This window comes from Narcine bancroftii, chromosome 1, assembly GCF_036971445.1.
Source record: "Narcine bancroftii isolate sNarBan1 chromosome 1, sNarBan1.hap1, whole genome shotgun sequence".
Classification (NCBI taxonomy): domain Eukaryota; kingdom Metazoa; phylum Chordata; class Chondrichthyes; order Torpediniformes; family Narcinidae; genus Narcine; species Narcine bancroftii.
In genome coordinates this window covers 253,081,148-253,101,123 of record NC_091469.1, presented here as the reverse complement: position 1 = coordinate 253,101,123, position 19,976 = coordinate 253,081,148, and the positions used below count along the sequence as shown (strand labels likewise).

The 19,976-nt window shown below is 43.4% G+C and overlaps 1 protein-coding gene across 5 annotated transcripts in view; it reads right to left on the bottom strand.

Annotated features, from left to right (window-relative positions):
* LOC138741411 (tetraspanin-18-like) overlaps positions 1-18,963 on the bottom strand; it is a 74,351-nt gene extending 55,388 nt beyond the window's left edge. For 2 of the 5 annotated variants that reach the window (XM_069895492.1, XM_069895455.1), the window contains exons 1-2: positions 18,760-18,963; positions 7,825-7,867 (exon numbers count right to left, since the gene is read on the bottom strand). The gene's annotated coding sequence lies outside the window, so the exon portion shown is untranslated. Of the gene's footprint in view, positions 1-7,824; positions 7,868-8,864; positions 8,925-10,858; positions 11,157-18,759 lie in introns of all 5 variants that reach the window. The other 3 variants (XM_069895462.1, XM_069895473.1, XM_069895483.1) reach the window with 3 other exon arrangements.
* Positions 18,964-19,976: the final 1,013 nt, after the last annotated feature.

Sequence of the window (19,976 nt, the reverse complement as noted above, 5' to 3'; positions counted from 1 at the left end):
ATGATTAGTAGCTGGTGAACACTCTCACAATAATACTGATGGTTAGATTTTAAGGTAAGATTCAATGTGCTGCCCTATTTGGCTACACGATGCCCAGGGTTCTATAATTTGGAATTTTTCCAATGAAAGGTAAGTGGTGACCGATCCCACTGCATTGAGTTTGCACTTGGCTTATCAGAATAACTTGGATTTAATTATTTCTACTTGTCTTTGAGTGTGTTGTACAGCAATAGTTGTCCCCTGAGTTGAGATAACAAGGGATAAGGAAAGTAAACAAGTCGCCTTCCACCTTCCCCCTCCAAACTCCACAAGGTCCCACCTTGTACAACAAGGGTCCAATGATCACTTCAAATGTTTAAAACTCAGTTCCTGTGGGTTAAACAGATCATCAGACCATTAGAATAGTTGCAGGCTTCTGTTTGTTTTAGTGAGTTACTTTGGGGGTTGGAACAGGGTGTGAACATGCACAGATTTCATAGTAACATTTTGAGCCTCCTCAATCCAAGCTGTAAACAGAGTTAATGCTCTCAACTAAAGACTATAGCAATGGATTATTTACCTAAGGAAAAGACATCTGGTGAGGAGAAGTTATATGTTTATGACTCATGATTTGGGGAAATTGAAACTGAAATCAGTATGGATCAAGCAAGTCAAGTGATTGACACACTTGAAGAAGCAGCATTCAGTATCTGAAAAGTCAGGAAGTAACTTTGTGTGGGATGGACACTGCTATTGTTTTCTCCTTGTCGGGCGAAATAGTGATCAAATAGTGACATTCCAGTATTTGGATCATGATTATTCTCATGGTCATTTCATTTAACCCTTGCTTGGGTTCATGGAAACATTGTGGAAGTCACAAGTTTTGTTTCCCCTACACAAGGAAAAGGGGAGTTGTGACAATCATTCGTATGAAAGAACATTTCTCTGGAAGCAACTCGATAAGGATTCATGAGTTTTGAGAAGTATGATGACTCAGTGTCCTACTTTATAATGACTTCTGAACATCAGTGGAAAGGTTTTGAGTTTCAATGCAGGATTACAAAGACTGAACTTTGAATCAACTTTTCAGAATTGTGCCAAAGCTGTAATGGTTTGTGTAATCCACACACACACACACATTTGCGCATATTTGGGGTTAAGGTTAGATTTAAGTTAAGTTGTTATATTATTAATTGTTATTAATAAATATCGAGTTTTAAAAATAATACTGTCTTGATGAATTTGTTTTGTTGCTGGTCTACGACGTAATGGTATTTACACTATCCTGAGGGCTGTGAATTCAGCCCAACACTACAGCACATGAAATTAATCAGTTAAGATGCAGAGGACCCAACATCATCATGGTTATCAAAGATTTTAGATCATCTGCTGAACAATTTAATCATTAAACTGCTAATTGATATTTCCAGGAAAATACCCATGTCTTTCAGGAGGTACGTTAATTCATGGTCCTATCTGCTTTACCGCTAGGTGTGAACTATTACGCACCACTAGCTGTCGAAGAGCAGGGACGAATTCCCAGTGTCCTGACAAATATACATTTCTTGTCTAAAATGATCATATGAATTGCCCTTGGGGGGCGTCACCTTGGTCCTGAGATATTGATTGATCTTCTTTCCAAATGTGGCTGCCTGACCCTGCTAAATATCACCAAGGTTCTAGAGTTCAAGTAATAATATAGAAAAATGTATAACATACTTCAACTTCTGTCAGCCATAAGGCAAACAAAGAGTCGTCATGAGCTTTGCTCGGCGCCCATAACAATCAGAGAAAGACAGTTCAGTGCTCCTGCAGCAGCTGTACAAACTCCTGTTAAAACCATCGGTCGCCCGAGGTCCAGGTTCAAACCTGGATGATCACAAAGCATTTTGCATCTTTGGGAGCCCCTCTTGCCTTCAGCACCCTCTCGAATCTCAGTTAGACACCTGGTTCCCATGAGCCTGTCTCCAGCAGCCCACAGCCAGCGTGAGTTCTGAGGCTACAAGTCACCAACAACCTGTATATGTGTTGTTCAGCTGCTGAGCCCCTTCCTGGTCCTCTGCCATGGACACCATCCCTGTGGGGTCATCTTCCATGCTTCTCCTTCTGCACTAGGGTGCTCTCCCAGAGTCTGCAACCCCAGAGCACGCTGACTAACACAATGTCTTGGGCATAGACCTCTGTGCTTGCAGGATTTAAGAAAAACACAGTTGGCACCTTTAACGGGCAGTTTAAAGCCCGTACGGAGCCATCGACATCAGCTCTGTGCCTCCGCTCCACCCTCTACCAGGTCCAGACCAGTGGCAGAGCTACTGTGACAACAGCTCAGGCAGTGCTGCTGTTTTTTCTATCTTCAGCGTATTCTGCTTCTCCTTCAGATTGCCAGTACTTCCAGTTTCTCGCTTTTCATTCCCTACGGTGGAACCTGACTTGTGTACAAACTGGTAGCATCCTCGCCTTCAACACCACAACGGACACACAGCACAGAAGTCTGATGTTAGTTGAAAAGCTTTTGAGAAAGACTGCCAGTGGTATTTTTCTAGTACACACATGTCAAACTCAGGCCCGCGGGCCAAATTTGGCCCGTGATATAATTATATTTGGCTCCCAAGATCATATCAAATATGTATTAGAGCTGGCCCGCTGGCCGCCGCGCCAGTATAGCGCATGCACAGCTAATACTACAGATCCCAGAATGCTTTGCAAATGCGTTGGCGCCGGCCCGTCAGCCTGCTAAGCGCCCCCACCTCCTCTCTTAACATCTGCGACCTGTCGCCTAATTCACATGTAATAAACCCCTTACGAAAAATGGCCATACGAAAGACAGAAAACAGGACCTTTCAAGACAGGTGGGAGGCAGACTATATGTTCATCATTTTAAAAGACAAACCTGTTTGTCATTGAAGCAAGTTGTTATTTTTTTGACTTGTTGGCTTGTGAAAAAAAATACATTTAAAAGGAGCTTAAAGGCTATAGACAAATATTATTTATTGAATATTTTATTTCTCATTTGTTAATGCTTCTTCTGGAAAGAGTTTAACCAAAATTATTATTAAACATTTATTTTAATAAGAAAAAGTTTAACATTACATATGTTGAAAGAAGAGAAAACATGCAGATGTTGTTGAAAAATTTCAATAAATATTTAGTTTGGCCCACGACTTAGTCCAAGTTTTTAATTTTGGCCCTCTGTGAATTTGAGTTTGACACCCTTGTTTTAGTGCCTTGGAATGCCTGCTGTAGATGGTCCAAGTCTCGGTGGGCAAGTATTTAAAGTCCCTTGATCTTTAGTTACGCTTTGCCTCAATTCACCAAGACCTGTGCTTGGCACACTGAAGACAGCAGGTGAACTAATTCATTTAGACCCTGAGTTTATTGTCATACACATTGAACAACGTACAAAATTCTTAAATGCTGCAGCAAATAAAGCTCAGTTATAAAAGTTTCTGACGTGAAAATGGGTTCTGAAAGTCATGGAGTTGTGAAGGACGATATAAAAATGCAGAAGTTATTCTATCCTGGGGACAGAAAACTGACAGATTTTTAATTTATTCATTGGACATTTCCTACACCCGGCAATGACAAGTTTTACAGTATTTTAAATGATAAGATCAAGCTCTCATTTGTTAAGGCAGCTGGAATTAATGAAAAGCAAATGCCCCCTTTGTACATTTAAATTAATTTCATCACTTGTGATCATGGATAACCTTTTAACTGGGTTTGAAAAACAGTGAAGTCTAGAGAGTTCTGTGCCCAAATGAAGGAGAATTTGGGTGAAAAATGATGTGTGCGTGTACCTGTCTCTCACTGCCATTCCTGAGTCTTGTGTGAATGAGTCACCTCCTCATCGTTCTTAACCTTCTGCATATTACTGCATTAAGACTCCACAGAAGGTGCAGACATTGTGACACATTTCCTTTCAAGGTCACCATCATTGATATCCGCGGAAAAGATAAATCAGCCAACCTAACTGACCCACCCTGGTTCACTCTGAATGGCACTGAAACTTTCTCCTCGTTTGGAACCAGCAATTTGTCAGACCCTGCAAAATCACCTTCCACCAGCGATAAAAATCATAAACTGTATTGCCACTGCTTCTGAGTCCAACTGTTAAAGGTTTCCTCGTGCTTTATTCATCCACTCCCATCAGCAGATTTCACATCAACTTTGATCAGGTGTATTTCCCTCAAAATTAAAACACTCTTCCCAAAATTAAACAGAACAAATTGCTGAATTTTAATACTCATATATTAAATATGCAGCCATTCTTTGAAATAGGCATAGAATTCTTATTGTGCAAGCCACACAGTCTGGTTACTTTAATCAATCACAACAAGGGAAACCTGTCAAACCCAGTTGGTCTGTTTTCTGAGCTTAAAGTTTTGCTGCTCAATAAAATTCTGGGCATGTTCGAACCCATACAGGGGAACTTTGATGAACATTTTAGGACTGCAGTATGCACAAGAGGTGAAGAAACTGGTTGCATTTGGAGAGCTTATGGGAGCCGACTGCCTCTCAACTGGGATATATCGGTGTACAAAGAGAAGCTGGAGGGACTCAATGGGTCAGGCAACGTTCTAAGGATTTAAAGGTTATTGCTTAATGCTTCTAGTTCTCAGCTCCCAGCTTGAGATTCAAAACAGTTTATTTCCAACAGCCATAAAGCTCTTGAACTTTCCTTTGTTCTAAAAATAAGTTTTATTCACAATAAATTAGTTACAGAAAAGAAAACCATTCAAACTTGATTCACATCCTCAGTGTCACGTCCATACATTTTCATTGTTACATACGTTCTCTAATTTCACCATTGCCTCCACTGTCACACCTTGTCATTACTCCCCTCTGTCATTTGAGGATCTTCCCCTCGCTCTCAGCCCCTCAATGCCCATCAGCATCTGCAGCCATTTTGAGTCTGTTTTGGGTGCCAGGGTAAACCAAAGGAAGAGCAAGGCAATGGTCTTCGTTAACTGGCCTGACTGGTTCCACCATCCCCTTCACAGTCAGATCTGACTACCTGAAGGTGCTGGGGATCTGGTTTGGAGGAGCTGAGGTGTGCAACAAGAATCAGTTGGAGCAGATTGCAAAGGTCCACCAGAAATTGGGTCTGTGGGCGTGGTGCTCCCTCTCAATAACAGGGAGAACCTGGTCATCAGGCACGAGGTACTCTGGTTATTGTTGTACATAATGCAGGTGTAGTCTATCCCCCGCACCTCCACCCTGGTGGTCACCAGAGTAAGCTTCTGGTTCATATGGGGATCCAAGATGGAGAGGGTCTGAAAGGTCATCATGTACAAGTCGCCAGGCAACAGAGGCAAGGGCGTACCCAGCGTGGCCCTTATCCTGATGACCACCTTTGTGTGTGGCTGCAACAGGCTGTGCGAGGAACCAATGTACAAGGGCACCATCTGTCCCAGGTGCCTGGCCCCATTGCCGCACAATGACCCAGTCAGCTAAACTTTGCCACACCACCTATCCTGCGTGGAAAAATGATTCCTGACAAACACCCTTGACCACAAGACCATCAGTCAGTGGTCAGTATAGAATGTCCTGCAGACTCTGAGAGATGAGAACTCAGTGGACCCAGTGGGTAATTCTCAAGTGGCTTCATTGACCCACATGTATTGGTCCTGTCCGGTTCTAGAAATATATTGGAAAGATATCTTTGGTACTTTTTCAACAATCCTTGCAATTGATTTACAACCAAATCACTTAACTGCTCTTTGTGGAGTGTTAGGAGCGTTTCCTGGCTTCTGCTCATTGGATGATAGCTTTTATCACCCTATGGGCTAGGAAAGCAATTCTTCTTAAATGGAAGGACTCCACTCTGCTTACGATGGTTCAATGGTTTTCTCAAACCACGGCCCGTTGTAGAGAATATTAGAAGTGCTACATTTGATCCCTCTGTTAAATTTGAAGAAACCTGGTGCCCATTCATACAATATTTTTGCGTGATATAATTTCTAACATTTTTGTTGATTTATTGTCCCTTCCTGATACCATTAAGTTTCTCTTTTGGGTGAGGACCAGGCTTCTTAAGAGTGATGGATGCTGATCCATGGCGATCCAGTTTTTTTTCTTCTCTTCTTCATTAGATTACTATAATGTAAATTTATTTTCTTTGCTTTTTTCTTCTTTAAAAATATTTTATAAAAATTTCCATGCATTAATATCCACATACAGAAAATATCCCTGATATGTGTCAAATCAGAGATACATGGTATTATATACCCCGCCAACCCCTCCCATCCTGTTCCCCCAAATAATAATAACCCCCCAAAAAAACATAAAGAACAAAAAGGAGTAAGAGAAAAGAGAGAACAATTAGAGAAAAAAAAGAAAAAGAAAGAAACACATCTGGTCACTAAAATTTCAATACATTCTGTCAAGTTTAAAGATATACAGGTACCCGATCCTTGGGGACAGTGTGTTCTGAACTTCAGATTTTTATGGATTTCGCAAAGCCAGATTTAAGCACACACCAAATTATGCTGACGTATCCACCCCCACCCCCTTCCAGTCACCCTGCCCTCTCGCCCACTGACTCGCGCTGCCAGTCTCCCTACCCCCTTGTCCACCCAACTCATGCTGCTGGTCTCTCGCCCGCCCAACTTGTGCTGCCGGTCTCCCCCTCACCCGCCCGACTCATGCTGCCAGTCTCCCCACCCCCTTGTCCGTCCGACTCATGCTGCCAGCCTCTCTCCCGCCCGACTCGCGCTGCCAGTCTCCGTCCCTCGCCTGCCTGACTCGCACTGCCTCCTCTCTCCCCACTTGCCGGATTTTGATGTCCAGATAAAGGATACTAATTCCAAGGAGTTGATAAGGTTCTCTGTGTTTTCGAAGATCACTTTCAATATGTAAATACGGGCACCAAATTTTTTTTTAAAGTATCATATTTATTTCTTAATTTATATGTAATTTTCTCAAGAGGTATATAACTATGGATTTCAATATGCCAACCACCCATTCCCAAATGTGAATCTGATTTCCACGTCACTGCTATACATTTTGTTGTGACTACAAATCCATTTTCCATGAATTCCCTTTGAAACATACAAGTTTCAGTTTTGGCCTTGTCCCAGATATATTATCTAATAAGAAAAGCATCAGATCTTGAGGAAATTTAACTTTAGTGATCCATTCTAAAAATGATCCCAATTCCGACCAAAAGGGTTTCAATTTTGGACATGACCAAGTGGAGTGTAAAAAGTATCTGTCTCTTCATTACACCTGAAACATTGATCTGATACACTTGATTTCAGTCAATTTAATTTCTGTGGGGTAAAATTAAATTACATTGAACCAATCTCTATCTATTTTCTATCATGACAAATTCAAACCAATTTTTCTCCCCTTTCTAATACTTAAATCAGTTTTCCATCTCTGTCCTGATCTATGGATTCCTTGTTTTGAATTCCCTTTTCCAATAGTGTAGACATAACTGAAATAAACTTCTTAATAGATTTATTGCAAATCAAACTTTCTACTTCACTCCTTTCAGGCATTGTTGGACCCAATTTTTCCCATAAATAAGCCTTTATATGATAATAACAAAAATTTGTATTATTTTGTATCCTATATTTATTTTTCAATTGATCAAATGACATTGAACTTCTCTCTTCAAAACAATCCACTATTCTCCTAATTCCTTTGCTCGACCAAGTATTAAAAAGTCAGTTGTTCATTGTGAATGGAATAAATAGTATTTTAGGTATCTCATAATTCCTCATTCCCATTTCAACATTTTCCTTGTACCACATATTCAATGTTTCAACAGTGGAGTATCCCTCTCACCAGTTATTCATCTCGTATCCCATTTATATATAAAATCTTCAGACATAAACTCACCTATTTTATCCATCTCTATCTTAATACACGGTGGTTTCTCTCCCTGTTCAAAGAAGGAAGAAAAAAATCTCACTTGTGCTGCTTTATAATAATCTTTAAAATTTGAAAGTTGTAAACCTCCCAATTCAAATTTCCAAGTTAATTTTTCTAACGAGACTCTCAACATATTTCACTTCCAAATAAACTTTCTTACATATTTATTCAATTCCTGAAAAAAATTCTGCAGAATAAATATAGGCAATGTTTGAAAAAGATATTGTAACCTAGGAAAAATATTTTTTTTGCTCTTTTCTCTTTGATTGAGTATGGGGAGATGAAGAGACTACTATTATGCACTGATTGTTTTATATTGTAATCTTTTTAATTATGTATTCTTATTCTCTCCACCCATAGTTTATTGTAAACTAAAATCCATAAAAAGATTGAAAAAGAAAGACGACCCTGTGGGTGGTTTCTCCGAACAGTCTATCCAGGTCTTCTGGCGGAACGTCACTTTGCCAAGGCTCAAAAATAGGCACCAGGTCTTGGCCTGGCTGGCAGTGAGAGGAGTCCTCCCAGTCCGATCCTTCCAAAACAACCAGAGCATCACTCAAACACACATTGCCTGCGAAATGTCTGCACAGGAATGGAGACAGTCGCCCACCTCTTTGCTGAATGCAGATTTGCTAAGAGCGTGTGGAGAAGGATGCAAGGGTCCTTGTCATGGTCCATCCCCAACAACAGTGTGACTGAGAACTCTGATCTACGGGCTACTCCCAGAGTCAGGCATCCAGATCTGCTGGAAGACCATCAGCTCGGTGAAAGAGTCTGCCCGAAACCTGTTCGGCTTTCTACACAAGGAGATGTCAATATGGGAATGCTGCCGATTGGCACATTTCAGGCTGCAGGAGTATGTGCTGAGGGACGCACCGAGACTTGGGGCAGCCACTGTGTGAGGAAGGACCACAGACTAGAGTCTAGAGAATGCTTTAGGAGGTTGGTCATGGCCAGAATTAATTTGCACCTAAGTAAAAGATCTGGACCCACTGCAATTCACCCACCGTCACAATCATTCCACAGCAGATGCAAAATCACTGGCTCTCCATTTAGCCCTGGACCATCTAGAAAACAGCAACACATACATCAGGCTACTTTGACCACAGTTCAGCTTTCAACACCATCATACACTCAATGCTGGTCAACAAGTTCCAAAATCTGACCTTCTGCTCTCCTCCCACCCCTCCCACCCCCACCACCCACACCCTCTGCAACTGGATCCATATCTTCTTCATCGGAAGACCACAGCCAGTATGGATTGGAAACAATATTACATCCTTACTGACAATCAATATTGGTGCACATCGAGGATGTTCTACTCACTGCCCACCCACAACTATGTGGCCAGGCACAATTCAAGTGCCATCTACAAATTTGCCGATGACACCACGGTCATCAGCAGAATCACAGGCGACAACGAGGAAGAGTATAGGATGAAGATCGATCAGTTCATTGACTAGGGCCACAACAGCAACCTTGCACTCAACGTGAGCAAAACCAATGAGTTTATTGTGGACTTCAGGAAGGGGAAATTAGCAGAACAAGAGCCAGTCTTCATCAAGGGGTCATACATTCCAAACAAGATCAATGCTATGGAAAACCACACTGTTCAAAGCATTATTATAATGTACTTTAATGTAAAACATTCCAATCCTATAATTATTTATTCTTTTGCCTTGAACTCTTAAACAAACATGTATAAAACTGAAAAATGACAGAGATCTTCATTGGCGATAAGCGAACATTGATTATATAAGAAAATATTTGTCTAATGTAGTTTGCATTTCTTTACTTCAAACTCCCTTTAACTGTCTCCAGCAAACTCAGCCCACGACGCTCACCGTGCACAATCTGTCAGGTGAGGGGTGGGGGGAGATGAAGGCAGAAACGCAGAGCCAGGTGATCGTCGGACACCTGCCCTCAGCTTTGTTTGAAATGACGGTTGCCTGAAGTTTCGAGATGACCACCCAGGATGGTGCCTGCCTGGGACGGTGACTGCCTGGGACAATGACAACCTGGGACAGTGACCACCTGGATCGGTAACTGCTCGGGATGGCAATGGCCAGGGATAGTGACTGGCGACTGGCGGGATGTGACTGCTCAAGACAGGACTGCTCAGCACAGGACTACTCAGGACAATGACCACCCAGGATGGTGACCACTGGGCCAGTGGCCACTCAGGACAGCAACCACTGAGGATGGCAACCTCTCATGACTGTGTCTACTTGGGAAGGTGACCAACCACCTGGGATAATGACTGCCGGGGATAGTGACTGGTGACTGACTGGGACAGTGACCACTCAGGACAGTGACCACTCGGCCGGCGACCAATTGCCCAAGATGGTGACTGCCTGCTCGGGACAGTGACTGGGGAAAACTGGGATGGGGAACAACCACTTGGGTCTGGAACCAACTGCTCAGGGTGGGGACCGACTGCATTATATCAAAACTCACGCTGTTCAAAATTGTGTTATACAAGATACCTGGGTGTCAATGTCTCTGAACATCTGTCCTGGGGCCTCGACATCAATGCAATCATGAAAAAAGCTTGCCACTGGCTATAGTTCAAGAGGAATTTGAAGAGATTTGCTATGTCACCAAAGACTTGCAAATTTCTATAGGTGTATCATGGAGAGCCTGGAGGTGCTAATGCACAAGACAAGAAAAATCTACAGAGGTTTGTGAACTCGGCCAGCGCCATCACGGGCATCAGTCTTAAGAAAGCAGCCTCTGTGTTCAAAGCCCCCTACCACCCAAGCCATGCCCTCTTGACACTGCTACCAGGAAGGAGGTAGAGGAACCTGAAGACGAGCATCCAAAGGTCAGCTTCTTCCCCGCTGCCATCTTACTGCACTAATAAACTACTCTAATAGCACACAAAAAAAAGTCTATCTGCACCTTTGCAATACCACTTGCACTATGGTAACTGCGAGTATTTATTATCCATCTATCTTTTTTATTTATTATCTTTTTTTAATTAAATTTTTTAATGAAGTACCTGTTTGGCTGCAGCAATAAGAATTTTGGCACATATGCACATTGTACAGTTCATATGACAATAAACACTTTATTATTGTCATGCAGGGTCTTTGATCTGAGATGGTAAATGTTTCCTTCTCCACAGGGACAACCCAGCCTTCTAAGTTTGCAAGTATTTTCTGCTTTATTTTGTATTTCCGACATGTACAGATTTGATTTCGTTTTCATTCACATGTTCAATGTTGGTGCTCTCATCTCTTAGCGGAGACTGTTTCTTGGCTCTTTCCTGTCCTTGAGGGCAGTAGACTCCAGCTCCCCTACAACCGGACCAAAACAAGGCATCACAACCTCTTGTGAGAGTGTCCCAGGGAAATTTTGAATGCTGGCATATTTTGACTATCACTCCAATCTTGCTTCCTACTTCGTACCAGTTACTTTGTCAAATCAATGACAGATCAAATGTCATTGATGTGCTCAAATCAGAAACTGCCTGCTTATCCCCAGAAACCAGCTGCACCAGCCAGTTTGTGAAGGCGGCACATCTTCAAATAACATCACAGCAGGCAAAACCCCACCAGGACACACTTCAGTGATATTTTAACATTTAAAAGTCTATCTTTCAGCAGCTTATTCTATAGAACTTCTGTGTGGGACAAACACTAAACAAGGATGTCAGTAACAATAAGTCCTGAAATCTATCAACTAAAAATTGTGATCAGCCAGTATTCCTCTAAACCTTTCCTGTCCATGTCCCTGCCTATTGAAGTATTGCAATTGCCCCTGCCTCTACTACTTTCACTAGCAGCTCGTTCCTCACACGCGCACACACACCCAACCTTTGTGGGAAAACTTGCCCCTCAGGTTTCCCCTCAATTTAAAATGAACTGAAATCGAGTCTCCTACACTCCAGGGAGAAAATTTCCAGCCCATCCAATCTAGCCCAGCGGTCCCAGTAACATTCTTGTGAATCTTTTTTGCTCATGGCAACTAATTTATACTGTAATGTATAGAATGGGGAACAGTACAGCACAGAAGCAAGCCCTCAGCCCATGATGTCTTTATTAGCTATTATGCTAATTTAAACTAATCCAATCTGCATAATACAAGTTAATTTGAGGAATAAATATTGACCTAGCTGTTGGAGATACTCAGCAAGTCAGGTAGCATCAGTAGAGAGCGAAACAGACAGTATTTCAGGCCAGAGACCCAGTGAGCATAGCGGTTAGCGCCATGATGTTATAGTGCCAGCGACCAGGGCTCGAATCTTACACTGTCTGTGTCTGTGTGGGTTTCCGCCAGGTCTCTGGTTGATTGGAAGGTGAAGAACGTCATGATACTATTCAAAGAAGGATTTCGGCAAAAGGCAGGGAACTATAGGCCAGTTAGTTTAATATCTGTCGTTGGGAAAATGCTTGAAGCCGTCATTAAAGAAGAAATATCGAGGCATCTGGAGTGAAGTGGATCCATCAGGTAGATGCAGCATGGATTCAGCAAAGCCATGTCCTGTTTGACAAACTTACTGGAGTTCTTTGAGAATATAATGAATGTGGTAGAAAGTGGGAAGCAGATGGGTTTTTTTATACCTGGATTTCCAGAAGGCATTCGATAAGGTCCCACATAAAAAACTTAAACATAAGATAAATTGGCATGGAGTTGGGGGTGATGTATTAGCATGGATAGAGGATTGGTTAACCAATAAAAAGCAGAGAGTTAGGGCACAGGAATGTTTTTCTGGTTGGCCATCAGTGGTGAGCGGGGTGCCACAGGGATCGGTGCTGGGCCCACAACTGTTCATGATGTACATTAATGATCTGGAAGAGGGGGCAGAGTGTATTGTATCTAAGTTTGTTGATGACACTAAATTGAGTGGAAAAGCAAATTGTGTAAAAGATACAGAGAGTGTGCAGTGGGCAAGGGTCTGGCAGATGGAGTACAATGCTGGTAAATATGAGGATACCACTTTGGAATGAAAAATGGAAGATCAGAATATTATTTTGTATTATAATATTATATTATGGTGCCATTTAGAAGGACTTGGGAGTGCTTGTACATGAATCACAAAAGGTCGGTTTGCAGGTGCAGCAGGTTATCAAGAAGGCAAATGGAATGTTGGTCTTCATTGTTAGAGGGATTGAATTTAAGAACAGGGAGGTTATGCTGCAACTGTACTGGGTACTGGAGCATTGAGTGCAGGTCTGCTCTCCTTACCTGAAGAAAAATGTACTGGCTTTGGAGGTGGTGCAGAGGAGGTTCACCAGGCTGATTCCAGGGAATAAGGAGTTAACCTATGAGGAGTGATTGAATCATCTGGGACTGTACTCAGTGGAATTTAGAAGAATGAGAGGGGATCTTATAGAAACATATAAAATTAAGAAAGGTTAGATAAGATAGAGGTAGATAAATTGTTTACATTGGTAGAGACCAGAACTAGGATGCATAGCCTCAAGATCCAGGATAATAGATTTAGAACTGAGATGAGGAGGAACTGCTTTTCCCAGAGGGTGGTGAATCTGTGGAATTCGCTGCCTATTGACCTCAGGAAATATATTTAAAACATGGTTGGATAGATTTCTACATAGTAAGGGGATTAAGGGATATGCAGAAAAGGCAGGGAGGTGGAGATGAGCCTATCATCAGATCAGCCATGATCTCAATGAATGGCGGAGCAGGGCTCGATGGGCCGGATGGCCGACTCCTGCTCCTATTTCATATGCTCTTATGAAAGGAGCCACAGGCTGATACGTAGCAAGGAAAACACCTGGAAGGAACTACCACTGCTATTGGTGTCTTATCCATCCAAGGCTGAGGTGTAATAGTCATTTAACAAGAAAGCAGTAAAAGCAACGAATACCTCCATGTTAAATGCATTTTTAAAAAATGTCAAGATGCAGCACAAAAACAAGGATCCTTCAACCCATGAACCAAATACATCAATTACTCTGCAATCCTGTATGTTTTTAGATGCTGGGAGGAAACCAGAACATCCAAACATGCAGATATAGAGATCAGATCAGACACCGCTTGTGGTCATGTAATCGCCTTCCCAAGATCGTGTTATATGGCGAGCTCTCCACTGGCCACCGTGACAGAGGTGCACCAAAGAAAAGGTACAAGGACTGCCTAAAGAAATCTCTTGGTGCCTGCCACATTGACCACCGCCAGTGGGCTGATATCGCCTCAAACTGTGCACCTTGGCGCCTCACAGTTCAGCGGGCAGCAACCTCCTTTGAAGAAGACCGCAGAGCCCACCTCACTGACAAAAGACAAAGGAGGAAAAACCCAACACCCAACCCCAACCAACTAATTTTCCCCTGCAACCGTGTCTGCCTGTCCCGCATCGGACTTGTCAGCCACAAATGAGCCTGCAGCTGACGTGGACTTTTACCCCCTCCATAAATCTTCTTCCGCGAAGCCAAGCCAAAGAAATAATAGAGAAATGTAATATAACACAAAAATGCCTTTAGTCTGCCATAGGGCAGACGAAGATTAGTCATTGGGCATTAGCATTGCCCCTTACGGTCAGAGAAAGAGAAGCAAAAGAGAGTCCCCCAGAGTCACTGAGTGTCTGTGCATTCACCTCCAGTGCCCCAGCTGCCCCACAAACCATCAGCAACCCAAACTCAGATCCCAATGTCTGACACAATAAGGAAGCCTTCAGCCCCCCCCAGGGCCTTTCAGAAGCTCTCCTTGCTCTCAGCATCATCTTGATTCCGGTTCCGATACCTGGTTCTCATGAGCTAGTCTCCAGCATTCCCCAGCCTGGTGTGAGTCCTTTGACTTCAAGTCACCATCAGCTGGGGGGCATGGCCTGAGGGCGTAGGTTGGAGACGAAAATATGCATCTCCCGGCAGAATTAATCAAAAACAGACTAGAAGTAACATTTTTCTTAAAATCTTTGGGATTTATTCATAAATCAATATACAAGAAAGGAAAGAAAAGTTTCAAATGACTAAGAAAACAGTTGCTGAAGAGGTAAGTACAGCTGAAGAAGTTGGACCTACCATAACGATGAAGCCTCAGGCTCAAGTTCCTCCTCATCCAAGAGCAACTCGCTGCGATTGTACACACACACACACACACACACACACACACACACACACACACACACACACACACACACACACACACACACACACACACACACACACACACACACACACCTGCATGTATTTTTTTCTTGTTGCTGTATACATGTATGTGGTTTAAAAATCTTTAATGAAATATTTTTAAAAACGTCGCCTGTGTGGGTTCATCAGGCAGCAAGTCGCCAACAGCTGGCCATCTGTGTGTGTCTTTCAGCTGCAGAGCCCCTCGCTGATCTGCCACCACAGTCACCATCCTTAGCATCACCTCCTCTGCTTCTCCTCTGGGGATGTTTTCCCCGCACTAGTGTCCTGTGCCAGTCCGTTGCTTCCCTGGAGACGGCAAACCCCTTGAGACAGCTGCCATCTTGGACCCAGATCCCACAGTTGCAGAATTTAAAATGAAACTCTGTCGGCTCCTTTAACTGGCCACTTTAAGCTTGTATGGAGCAATCAGCAGCGGAACTAGGTGGTAGGATCCTTCGGGGGAGCGCTGTGTCTCCACTTCCTGCTTTCCCTGGATCCCCACCAGAAGCAACATCGACAGTGGCACCATATATTTTTACAAACGAACCAATTCCGTACAGACAGCGGCAGGTCGCTGATACATTGCACTAACTGCTACATTGACCATACTGCCCCTAATGTTGTTGAATAATGGGGGATCACCCAGTAACGCTCCCACATGACACAGCTTCAGGTTCAAGTTTATTTTCCTCTGTACATATACAACCAGATGAAACAGCATTTCTCCAGACCATCTGCTCACACAATACACTGTACATATTTTGGAATGATTTCCTCTTGATTTATGTGACCCAGGGTCACAGGATACTGTTCATCAATCTCGACTTCTTGGGCTGGCCACCTGATTTTGATGCTCCTGTGGCTCCTTCCTAATGGTGCTGGGTGAAAGATGGAGGGAAAGTGCCTCAGCCATAGAGTTACCTTGCAAAGAGATCATAACACCAAGGTTAAGCTTCTCTCTCTTGGAGTGATCTGCATGAGTGGTCATTGAAGAGGCAATGGCCAGAGTCAATCAATCACAAAGGGGTTAGTCACGAGAGGCTGATCTGTAACTAGTGCAGGAATGACTTCCCGACAGCAGTCGGGAACGGGGGAGCGGCCAACTCCAGGTCTCATCTCTTTCCCTTGAGCTGGGGACCTGCTGGGCCTCTCACAACCCCACACCTGAACTCACATATTCCTACTTTCTGACGGGTCTCTTAGAGTCTAAGACAGACCCTACCCATGATCTAGATCCCATCTGCACTGCTGAAATGCTGCACTCGTTTTTCCACTAGCTGTACAGTAAATATTTATTATCGGTTTTTACATTTATTATTTCTTTCCGTGCTGTATAATATTGTAGTTTTATTTGATAACAAGTACCTGTGTGCGTGCAGCAAGTGAGAATTGTGGCGCATCTTCACACTGTACTGCTATGTATAACAATGAACTATCTAGGATGCTGGCAGAAGCATCAAGGCATATCAGGTGATCTTTTTATACACAGAGCACGGCAACAGGCCCTTCTGCCTCACGTGCCCATGCTCTCCAAATGAACCTATAATCCCCATAGGGTTTGAAAGGTGGGAGGAAACCAGAGCCCCTGGAGGAAACCCACCCAGACACGGGAAGAATGTACAAACTCCCTACAGACAGCACCAGATTCAGACTCAGGTTGTTTGCGCTGTAATAGTATTGACTATGACTGTGCCATCCCTCAGCTGTGATTATTTGCCAGACTCTCTTTGGGGGCCCTTTGGTTTCCAGCATGCATTATGTTTAAGTTGGCTCAGGCTTTGTTCCTTCAGTTACTCGACCTCTCAGTGGAGATCCTGGCAACAGGCTGATGGTGTCCAGGAGACATGGATTAAGGGGGAGGGATGTGGAGTTGGTAGTTAGTATACTGTGCATCCTAGTGATCTGAACCAATAGCCACAACAATACTTCCCCTGCCCTCTTTTTCTGGTAGCTTGATAATAGCAGTCAAACAAACACACATCCATCACCTTATAAATAGCACTTTGTCAGCTAGACCAAGAAGCTGGTTAGGAAGAGGGGCGGAGCTCACTCCCCATTCTGGATCAACAGTGCTGAGGTGGAGAGAGTAGTTGGCTTTAAGTTCCCAGGGATTAACATCTCCAGTGACTTATCCTACTCCACCTCTGTTGACGCGATGGCCCGGAAACTGCCCCAGGGCCTCTATTTCCCCTGAAGACTTGGCATCTCACCTGCATCCCTAAATAACTTGTAGCGATGCACCACTGAAAGCATCCTGACAGGGTGCATTTCCGCGTGGGACGGCCACGACTGTAAGAAACTGCAGAGGGCTGCGAATGCGGCTCAGGCCATCGCGCACACTCCCCTCCCCTCTGTCAACTTTAGCTACACTTCCTGCTGCCTTGGAAAAGCAGCCAGCACACTAAAGGTGAAACAATAAAGTCTGCAGATGCTGTAATTGTAGTAAAATATATGAAAGTGCAGAAGAAACTCAGCAGGCTCCCCAGCGTCCATAGGAGGCAAAGACACAGAATATAACCAACGTTTCAAGCCTGAGCCCTTCGACAAGGTACAATCATGTATATTGTGTAATTGCCAAAATACTTGTTGCAAACTAGTTTTTGTAAACAAAAAGCTGTAATAATGAACCAATTGTATTATTTTTTTAAAAAATACATAAATAATATAGATAATAAATATTCACAGTAATCCTAGTGCAAAAAAGCCCCTTGGGGTGTTGGAGCAGTCCCTAATTAATGTATCATGGGGAAGTTCAAGAGTCTGATAGCACTTGGAATTAATTTGAACTTTATGTTAACCTGTAAAGATGTCCTGGTCTGTCGTTCCTTAGAGTTTGGCAGAGAACGTGAGGAGAATTGCTGCTTCAGTGTCATTACAATCAGAATTTATTGTCATGAGATTCGTTGTTTTGTGGCAGCCTATCACAGCGCAAACTTTTTTTATAAAACCATATTTCAAAATGAATAAAATAGTGCAAGATAAAGCACAAAGATAAAGTGAGGTAGTACTTGTGCTTCTTCACACAGAGAGAGGTGGAATGTGCTGCGGTAGAGGCAGGTGCATTAGAGAGGTAGCTGGAACTGAGAAAAATAGAGGGTGATGCAGAAGGGAAATTCTAGGAAGGTTATTAGGCCGGCACAACTCTGTGGGCCGAAGGGTCTGCACTGTGCTGTAGATTTATATATTTCACATAGTCTCAACATAACCACGTATCTCTCTGAATGTGCAGAGGCAATCTCCGAGCCACATAATCCAACCCCTCTTGAAGAGGGATAATTGGCAGAGCGCTGTGGGGTAGTGGGAGCTGTCAGCGGGAGCCATGCTCAGAACACCCATATAATCCCCTAGGCAGCTGGAACTGTTCTGGGAACCACAGAGCGGTTCCCAGAACCGCTACCTGGGGGATTATGGGTATGGAAGACAGCCATTGCTCTGCCATGTATTGATAACGGGTGGCGCTACGGCACCAGACTCCCCGCCTTCGTCAGATCCGGAGGGCGCTACAAGGCGCCTCTGGATATGAATGAGATGCTGGAGCAGCCTTTTAGGGCTGCTGTCTGAAGGATGTTAGTTTTCCATCCACTCCTGTCGCCGGCCTCAAGGCAGAGGCCTGACATGAAATGACCTATTAATGAATAGAAGAACAGGCTTGAAAGACATCGCTAATCATAGTTTGTGTAGTCAGTAATAATTGGCCTGGTGACAACCTTATTATCTCATTTTCTAAAATCCACATTCTTTGAAAGATCTGATGGCCAAACTCCTGCTCCTGGTTTAAACAACCCTTCCACATGTTAATGACATCACAGACCTTTAAGACCTTTAAGGCATCCTGGGAACCTGAATCTGGAGCATCCGTTCCTCACTTTGGCTTTCAGAGTACAGCAGATGGCAGGGATAACGCCTGGGTGACCTTTCTAAAGGTTCTTCTCCATGGGGGAAGGAGCGTGGGGGTCAAGGAAGCAAGGCACAAGCATATGGCTCATTGCCTTTAAAAAAAATAATTTCTAGTGTTATTCAGTAAATCAGATATAAATAATGCAATGTGACATCATCAGCTTCAGTGACAAGAGGCAACATAAATGCTCCAGCTTTTGAGGTAAGTGCGTTACCTGGCAACAGACCAGCATAGGGGTGGGGTGGGTAGTTGATGCTGGGAGTGTGAGCAAGTGGGTTGAATGGAAATCTATTTTCTCCAGTCAAAAATAATTGAAAGAAGCATAATTTAATCGGGCAGCTGCTCAGGTTAGAATGCTTGCATTCTGGAAGTTACACCAACCTTGAGGCGTAGGTTGTTTGGAAAACAAATGGAATTTGTAGTTAATTAGATGAAAGTGTTCACATTTATGAAATAACAATATGAATATCGATGATCAACATGGACCAGGGCTTGTGTATCTGTGCTTTATGTCTCTCAGACAAGGGCACTTTCATTATGGAGAACCAGTTCCAGAGAAAGGCAATTGACCTTCAAGTGACAGGCTTCGAAGGAAGGTTTGGGTCAGAAAACAAGGTCGGAGTGTTTTACCAGGACGTAACAAACAGCAACACTTGAGAGAGCAGGTAGCTGTGAAGGAAGAGGTTTGTTCCGATTCACTTGGTTCCAGAGGGCTTGGGTGAGTGGAGGCTTTAAGGGCAGCCGTGTGGCAAGGCTATTTGAGCTGTTCCAGTGTCCCAGGTTTGATTCTGGTCTCAGGTGCTGTCTCCCTGTCCACAGTGTGGGTTCCACCCAGATTCCCCAAAGATGGGCTGCCCTACATGGATGGGTGATGGAATCTCGGGAAGAATAAAGCACAGGAAAAATTAGTGGGGAGGATGAGGTTGCTCTGACAACTAGTACAGGTTCAATGAGCTGAATGGTCTCTTGTAACATAAATAATGGAAAATATGAAAAATACATGAAATCAGCTATGGAACAGGTAGTTTGGAACTTGATCATGGATTGAACAATAACAAATAGCTGCTCAATAAAATTTCAAAAGACACCATGCATGACCCTTGAGTTGTAGGAGAGGCTCTTTAGGCTGA